The 8,199-nt window shown below is 34.6% G+C and overlaps 1 long non-coding RNA gene across 3 annotated transcripts; it reads left to right on the top strand.

Annotated features, from left to right (window-relative positions):
• The first annotated feature begins 4,981 nt into the window (after positions 1 to 4,981).
• LOC134237136 (uncharacterized) lies at positions 4,982 to 7,930 on the top strand. 3 transcript variants are annotated; one of them, XR_009985766.1, is made up of 4 exons: positions 4,982 to 5,004; positions 5,201 to 5,306; positions 6,253 to 6,380; positions 7,856 to 7,930. It is a non-coding gene; the product is annotated as an uncharacterized LOC134237136 (long non-coding RNA). The 3 variants fall into 3 exon arrangements; XR_009985767.1 differs by lacking the exons at positions 6,253 to 6,380; positions 7,856 to 7,930 and adding an exon at positions 5,540 to 5,620; XR_009985768.1 differs by lacking the exons at positions 4,982 to 5,004; positions 5,201 to 5,306 and adding an exon at positions 5,939 to 6,023.
• The last annotated feature ends 269 nt before the right edge of the window (positions 7,931 to 8,199 follow it).

Raw genomic sequence — 8,199 nt, 5'->3', positions numbered from 1 at the left:
CAATACCATGATTAATAAAACTAAAAACAATACACAACCTAATTAATAAATAAAAAGTTCATACATGACCATTAACCGCAAAAATAAAAATTGTATTAATTTAATAAGATGAGTGGACCTCTTATTATTGACATAATATTGACTAATATTGACATATTATACGAAGAATCAATGGGTTAGGTCATGTATCCCTTATCACAAAAAGCCTAATGCCTAAAATTACAATTTGAGAATTATGTACTTTTTAAGGGTACTTATCACAATCAAAGAATAAATCCCTGAAACATAAAGAAATGATAGGTTTTCCTGACAACTCAGTAGTCAGTTTACAAAAAGAACACAATAGTGCTACATATTTAGCTTGGCTGTACATGTGTACAGAATCATACTCAAGTTATGGGTTAGGATATATGTACCTTTTTCCCAAACAGCATATTTCTGCTCATGAACTTTTTCCTGATATGGAACAGTAAAATGATTTAGGTGAGAGTCCCTCAAATTGAAGATGACAATCATTCTGAAAAAGAATTCATACAGTGATTAACATTTTATACACCTGGACAAATATATAGTCAATATTTTTATTAAAAATTATGTGTTTGAAGCACACAGTCACCAAAGAATGAATTGATTTTGAACATTCATACACAATGCAATCACAGTTAATAGCTATGAACTGCCAAACACCCTTTTTTTATCAAGAATACTTTAAAATTAAATCTAAACAATACTTGCCATCTATAATATGAAACTTGAGAACCCACCTCTTCTTCATGGCAGAGCCTTTAATTTTCTCATGGTAGGCTGAGTAGCTTGAGCCTATACAAAAGAAATTGAACATTTTATACGAATACATTTGACAATAATGACTCCCGAGCAAGTCAAGCACTAAATAAATAAAATAATGTAAATGTTTGTTCAAGTAACATTTCACGATACTTATTATTTGATTTTTTAAAAATGTGCTTGTACCAAAGAACTTTGGGATCCTCAGTCATGTTTTGTCGTCTTCCTTGCCCCGTCTTGATGTTTTCCCTTCAACAATCTGCATACTGATTTCACTCAACCTGTATTTTAACAAAATGGACACAATTAAAATACAAAATGTTATAAATAAAATAAACTTATTTGTCAATTTCGGAGTTGAAACTTTTCAGCCAAGGCATAAATACATCTGTAATTAAGTTTTATGACAACTGATTGTGTATATTCTCAGTAATTAGCAAAAACCCGGTTTCAGTATCAAATTCCCGGCCCGGCTCTGTTTTAACTACTCATTTTAATCCCACTACATGTCTATGGAAGGGAATTACCGCCAAAAGTTTATGTATCTTGCTTTTATTCTTATTCTGCCTACTTCTTTATGCTTTGTTATTATTGTAATTATATGTCACTTTATTGTTTTCATATTCGTCTTTATTACATTTCACTTTGACTTTTATCCTTCTTCATTTTGCCCTTACTTCTATGTTGCTTTATTCTTGTAAATTCATTTTACTTTCTTTTAAATTGATACAGTTTCTTAAATGATTATCTCTATTACGAACGTGAATTCAGTCACACAAAGAATGAAGTATATTCAATGAAGACGAATACAGTTGTCAAAATTTAGTGCTGCATTATAACGCTAGGTGGCAGGGGTATTCGCTACGAGTGTTGGTAAAACTAGGTAAGCAAACCCGGGCCGGGGTTATTCGAGGTTTTTTTTTTTTAATTTTCCGCCTTAATACTTTATCAATCGAACTAAAATTTTCAAATTATGTTTGTTATAAGTTCAGGTATGTACCCGAAAATGCCATTCCTTCGGAAGATGGTAAGATTTCCCCTGGAAGACTGACTACATAGTGGTGCTTCCTTCGGAAGACTATACAGTGAGACTTCCCCCAGGGAAGTTTCAATATATAGCTAGTCTTCCGTGGGAAAATCTCGCTGTATAAAATAATTCTTCCCCCTTCATAGCAACCCCTCCCCCGAATAGTTTTTTTAATCGTAAAATAATGTTTGCATACTAACGTTTTCAGTTTTTGAAGAAAACTTATCCGTCCTATATGAATAAATGTTTAAATGATATCATTTTAATAGTGGTTAATCATTAAATCATTTTAACCATTCAGTTAAACATAGATAATCTTCACGAGTACAAATGGATAATGACTTCCTTCTCCCCCCCCCCCACCCCCACCCCCCTGGTGCAGTCGCCTGCGTGGCACTGTGGTTACAGCGTCTGCTCTAGAGTCACGAAACACAGTAGTAAGGAGTCAATCAATACCACTATGGGACGTGCAGTTGGGTCCTTCTGATGAGATCTTAACCGTATTATCCGAGGTCCCGTATCGCAGTAGGTGCTGGCACGATAAAAGATCCCTCACTACTCAATGGCTATAAGTGCCGAGTATATAGGACAAATTTGCAGCTCTCCACCGGCAAGAGGTGGCTTCTCCATTTGAGTTAAAAATTCTCGAATTTAAAGGGACGTTATACAATGTACAATCATTATCACACCCCCAAGTCTCAATAAATATACTAACTTCCGTCTGTACGACCTCCTATGGGGTAAGTTTCACCGGTAGAGGGGAGGGTGGCCACGAAACATTTTCCTAAACGTAACAGACTTTCTACTACTGGAAAAGTTCAGCGAAAGGCTTGTTGCCCCCATCCCTCACACTTTTTCTTGCAGTACTAATAGTCAATTTATATATTAAATATTAAAAGTCATGTACTTAGTGGCATATGAGTAAAATTTGGTATTGAACACCACCGAATAGAATTTTCACGTTTTAAGATTTTTTTTTTACTCTTCTGGCTGATGTAAAATACGGTGCATACTAGAGATATTGCTTTTCTTAATTGAAAAGTGCTAATCAATATAAAATATTATAGCAGAAAAAAGACTGGGGAGTTTCTAGTATGCCTGGGGTGTAGCCTGGTTCCGACTTCGCCTACTCATAAAAACTCCTCACTCCTTTGCAAAGCCCCGTCCCTAGAATCACACGCATGAGCAGTTACTATCTGTCGTGAAATAAAGTTCAGTTCAGTGGAAGGTCCTGAAAAACAACTCAATTTATAAGGGGTAACTAGTATCAAAATATTTAACAGTTTATGTCAATTAAACTGGAATTCAATTATCAAACAAACAACTTTAATAGAGTTATATTTTTCAGGCGAGAGAACAGTGACGTAGAATCGTTTTTGAAAATTCAAGCTACCCGGCTGAAAACAATTTGAAAAGCAAAAAAAAAAAATAAATAAATAAATAAAAAATAAATAAAAAACAAGGAAATAGTCCAAACTTGAAAATACATAGGCGTCAGAACCGGGGAGGGGAAGGGGGGCTTAGCCCCCACTTTTTTTTTCCAAAGATAGACTTAGTATAGACATTGAACATTGCTGCGTAGGTTTAGCCCCCCCCCCCACTTTCCATCGACACGATGCAGTATAGGTATAGCGGTGGTGTTTTGAAAAGAAATTGACACTGAAGTTCGCACCTCCCCCCCCCCCCCCCCACGAAATAGGATTTTCGTGTTTGGACAGTGGACATTTCTTTTTCTTTTTTTTTCTGTCAAGTTTTTTTTTGAAGGCCCCCCCAACTTTCACTTAAAATGCTTTCGGGGCGGGGTGGGTTTGGGGTTAGATTCAACTTCCTCTATAGTATCAAATTTAAATTTTCTCCCTACTATACTACATTAACCTTATTTGACCCTTACCCTTACAAAAAGTGGGTCGGCCTTTCAATGAACATATTCAGTAATGTATATAAAGTTATGTCTGAAAAAAGAGGCCGCTATTCCTGTGTGCCCAGAGAAAATAAATGCGGAGTTTCCATCATTGGATCGGGTGATCGGATATCCGGTCCTTAGAAGTTCGATTTATAAAGTATTAAGGCAGAAAATTGAAAAAAACTCGAATAACCCCGACCGGGTTTGCTTACCTAGTTTTACCAACACTCGTAGCGAACACCCCTGCCACCTAGCGTTATAATGCGGCACTAAATTTTGATAACTGTATTCGTCTTCATTGAATATGCTTCATTCTTTGTGAGATTGAATTCACGTTCGTAATAGAGATAATCATTTAAGAAACTGTATCAATTTAAAAGAAAGTAAAATGAATTTAAAAGAATAAAGCAACATAGAAGTAAGGGACAAAATGAAGAAGGATAAAAGTCAAAGTGAAATGTAATAAAGACGAATATGAAAACAATAAAGTGACATATAATTACAATAATAACAAAGCATAAAGAAGTAGGCAGAATAAGAATAAAAGCAAGATACATAGACTTTTGGCGGTAATTCCCTTCCATACATGTCTTTGTTAATATTCCAGAGACATACACCTTTACAGAATAAACTGAAACCCATAAAGATTTAATCCCCAAATTATCAAAATACTAATCTAACATTCTGGCAGTAAATAACATATACAGCGTAGTTTTGCCTGACTTTCATTGTTTCACTACATGCACGATGTACTGATCATGATCTATGCTGAAAGTGAAAACGGCTGGAAATCGTAAACAAACCTGCAGTGCCTGCCAATCCGGGGGTTCAGCAGTTGTCAAGACAAGAATCTCCTTAAATCTAGATGAGGTTTCAAAAAAATTACAACAGGTTGCAACCTTCGTCAAAATAGCGATGCAGACCCGCTCCACTTGATTTGAAATGATTGGCTGTTCAACCGAATACACAGTGCCATATTTGGGTAACTTATCAGAGTACATCGTTCGTTTTACATTCGAGAAGAGTTTACATATTACTTGAATGAAGAGGATAACATAATACTGAGCTGAAAATTGTGTGTAAAGTATGTTTTAGTAGCTTACAATACAGACTGTAAATGTGCGGGAGATTTTATTGATACTGAAGCTTGTAAACAAAACCAATAAACGTAGGACTGATTCACGGCAATGTATGGGAACCAGTTTAAAAGGCAAAGAAAATTCCGCCAAGTAAACAACAAAGAAAGGGATTTGGGATGTTGTCAGTTATGTGCGACGGTGACTGCAAGGTAATACATGTGTCTTATTTGTTGCGAATAATACGTTTCATTTTTTTTTGGAAATTTATCCGTCCCAACACTGGCAGAAATATAATTAATCTGACTTCAAAATTCCTTCCTCTGTTCCCCTAAGTACATGTAACACTCTTCGCACTCATTTTTAAAAAAAAATTCATTGTTTTTTTTTTTTTTTTTTTTTTGGTAGAAACAAGGAATGTGGAGCTAATGCATGCTGCTAAGGATGGAAAGGTCTTGTGTTTATTGGTTGTGCCTGAGACACCAGTCACAGTTGTACCTTATTTCCATTTTAGGTACATATTGTATTTTGAGTTTTTTTAAGTAGAGGGAACACTGCATTTTTCATTCAATATAAATGTAAAATTCTAGAGATAATTTTTTTCACCATTGCTGGATACTCGCTACATGATTTTATCTATTTAGAAAAGTATTTAAATTATTTTCTCACATTTTTTAAAGAGGCCGGGTTTGGTGAAGAGATAATTCATTTTTTATTCAAAATTTTATTTTCCATGCATTTGTAGAGGGAGTCTATATACATTTGAGGTGAGCGACAGATTTGATTGTGAAGATGGATGACTCAGATGTTGTGATGAAGATTGTTGAAAGGGATTATCAACATAGAACCAATCCATATGATTGGGCAAGTCAGGTGAGGATTGGACTTCAACGTGTAATCAAGAAATGTTTATACATAATGTGTGATGGTGACTGCACTGTAATACATGTGTCTTATTTGTTACGAATAATTCGTTTCATTTTATTATGGAAATTTATCCGTCCCAACACTGGCAAAAATATAGTTAATCTGACTTCAAAATTCCTTCCTCTGTTCCCCCAAGTACATGTAACACTCTTCGCTCTCATTTTTAAAAAATTTTCATTGTATATTTTTTGTACAAGCAAGGAATGTGGAGCTAATGCATCCCGTCTGCTAAGGATGGAAAGGTCTTGTGTTTATTGGTTGTGCCTGAGACACCAGTCACAGTTGTATCTTATTTCCATTTTAGGTAATGTCTTTTGAGTTTTTTTAAGTAGAGGGAACACTGCATTTTTCATTCAATATAAATGTAAAATTCTAGAGATAACTTTTTTTTCACCATTGCTGGATACTCACTACATGATTTTATCTAAAGAAAAGTATTTAAATTATTTTCTCACGTTTTTAAAAGAGGCCGGGTATGATAAAGAGATAATTCATTTTTAATTCAAAATTTTATTTTCCGTGCATTTGTACAGGGAGTCTATATACATTTGAGGTGAGCGGCAGATTTAATTTTGAAGATGGGTGACATTCAGATGTTGTGATGAAGATTGTTGAAAGGGATTATCAACATAGAACCAATCCATATGAATGGGCAAGTCAGGTGAGGATTGGGCCTAAAAATAAATTATGTTTGTTTCCTGTAACCCGACCAACCCATTCAAATTACCCCCGGGTGGATTTTTATTTCCTGACAAATGGCAAAACTTCGTTTAATCAATCAGCTGATTCCATTTATTAAATTAAAACAATAGCTTGTAGCTTAATTTGAGACATAAAATATGTCAACCTAGTTTACATTTACCTTAAATATAAAGAGTAATCATTATTGTAACAACAGTTTCCCCCTACAACTTTCTGAAGTTCGTTTTCTGCCGCTAGGCAGCCATTTAGGATGTAATGTTGGGTGTCCACTGTAAATATAACACCTGGTATTTTCGGTCTGGGGATGTTTCCCATTCAAAAGCAAAAAAAAAAAAAAATTCCAACCTACCGACCCTTGATATTTTGGGAATGTTACAGGAAACAAACTTATTTTTTTTAATCCTTGGACTTCAATGTGTAATCAAGAAATGTTTATATATTGCTTAGCTTAGTGAAAGCATGCCACAAACATTTTAAGTATCTCAGTAAGTTTCATGGATATTACAGATGTGTCACTATCATGTTTGACATTGAGTCGCATTGTCTAAATTTCCATTATGTTTAGTCATACATGTTTTAAGTTACTTAAGTATGTCTTCAAAAGCTTGTGCTTTAATTTCAATAGAAGTAATGCAGGGTTTGACATTAAGGCACGTCTGACCGACTGAGTCTAGTAAAAGATAGGTCCGGTCGGGTAAAATGTCTGTGTACTAGACCGACTGGGCATGTAAGAAAAATAAAGGAACTTATTATATGTTTTTAAATAATTATTTATCATGTTTATTGCCGATGAAAAAATAAAACGTTTCTAACCGCAGAGTACAAAGAAAACCACATATGTTACAAACAGCATGACTGAAGTGCTATCAGTTCATACATGTATGTATTGGACATTCGTAACTACTCGGCCATTTTCCTAGAGAGAAACAATGAGCTATTTATTGTCTACGTAAACGGCTTAGTAGTTACGATTGTCATTATCAAAAGATTCACGTTTACGACGTCAGTAATCATGTAAATAACAATGAAACTATAATAATAAAATTATTCTTGCTAAACTTCTCTAAAATTCTCTGAACATTTTTAATGGCATCGAGTAATATTGTACATACAAATTGAGTAAACTAGGACTAAACACGACAAGCCACATGAATATGACCGAGTTTCAATGTGACGTGTGCGGGAAAATGTTGTTATTTCAATGTGGATTCTCATCATCTGCACAGAAAAAAACAATAATCACTTTTTTGTACTTTAATTATGTTTTCTCAAGTTTGGTCAGGGCTAGTGGTTAAAGGGTAAGGGCTAGTAAAAATGTGCCAGAGTAGCCCGACTGGTCTAGTATTCCAAAAGCTTAATGTCAAACCCTGTAATGAAAACCTCTTTAAAAATTGTTTTGTTTTTCTTTATAATTTTGAAAATTATTATTATTAGGACTTGTACAACACCTGAGTACCTAGATGACTGTTGAACTAATTGGTGAACAAGACAAGATGTCAGAGACGGGAATCCAATACACATGACATGATCAAGAATATCTACTCATTAATGATATGATCAAGAATATGTAAACTTGTAACGATTTAGAATATCTTATCTGTAAATCACTACTTTTCATTACTTAATTGTTCACACATGATCATCTACACTTATGACATAAATTTTATCTGTATATTAATCACCCTCTTATCTATACTCCCTGCTGATCGTAATGACCTGTGTATTGACTCCTGATCTTAAGGATCTTGTAATGTGCTCCTGATTGTCAGGAGCGGATC

The sequence above is a fragment of the Saccostrea cucullata genome, unplaced genomic scaffold (assembly GCF_032062105.1).
Source record: "Saccostrea cucullata isolate Sc308-1 unplaced genomic scaffold, CSIRO_AGI_Scuc_v1 ctg14352, whole genome shotgun sequence".
Lineage (NCBI taxonomy): Eukaryota > Metazoa > Mollusca > Bivalvia > Ostreida > Ostreidae > Saccostrea > Saccostrea cuccullata.
This window is presented reverse-complemented; position numbering and strand designations above follow the sequence as displayed.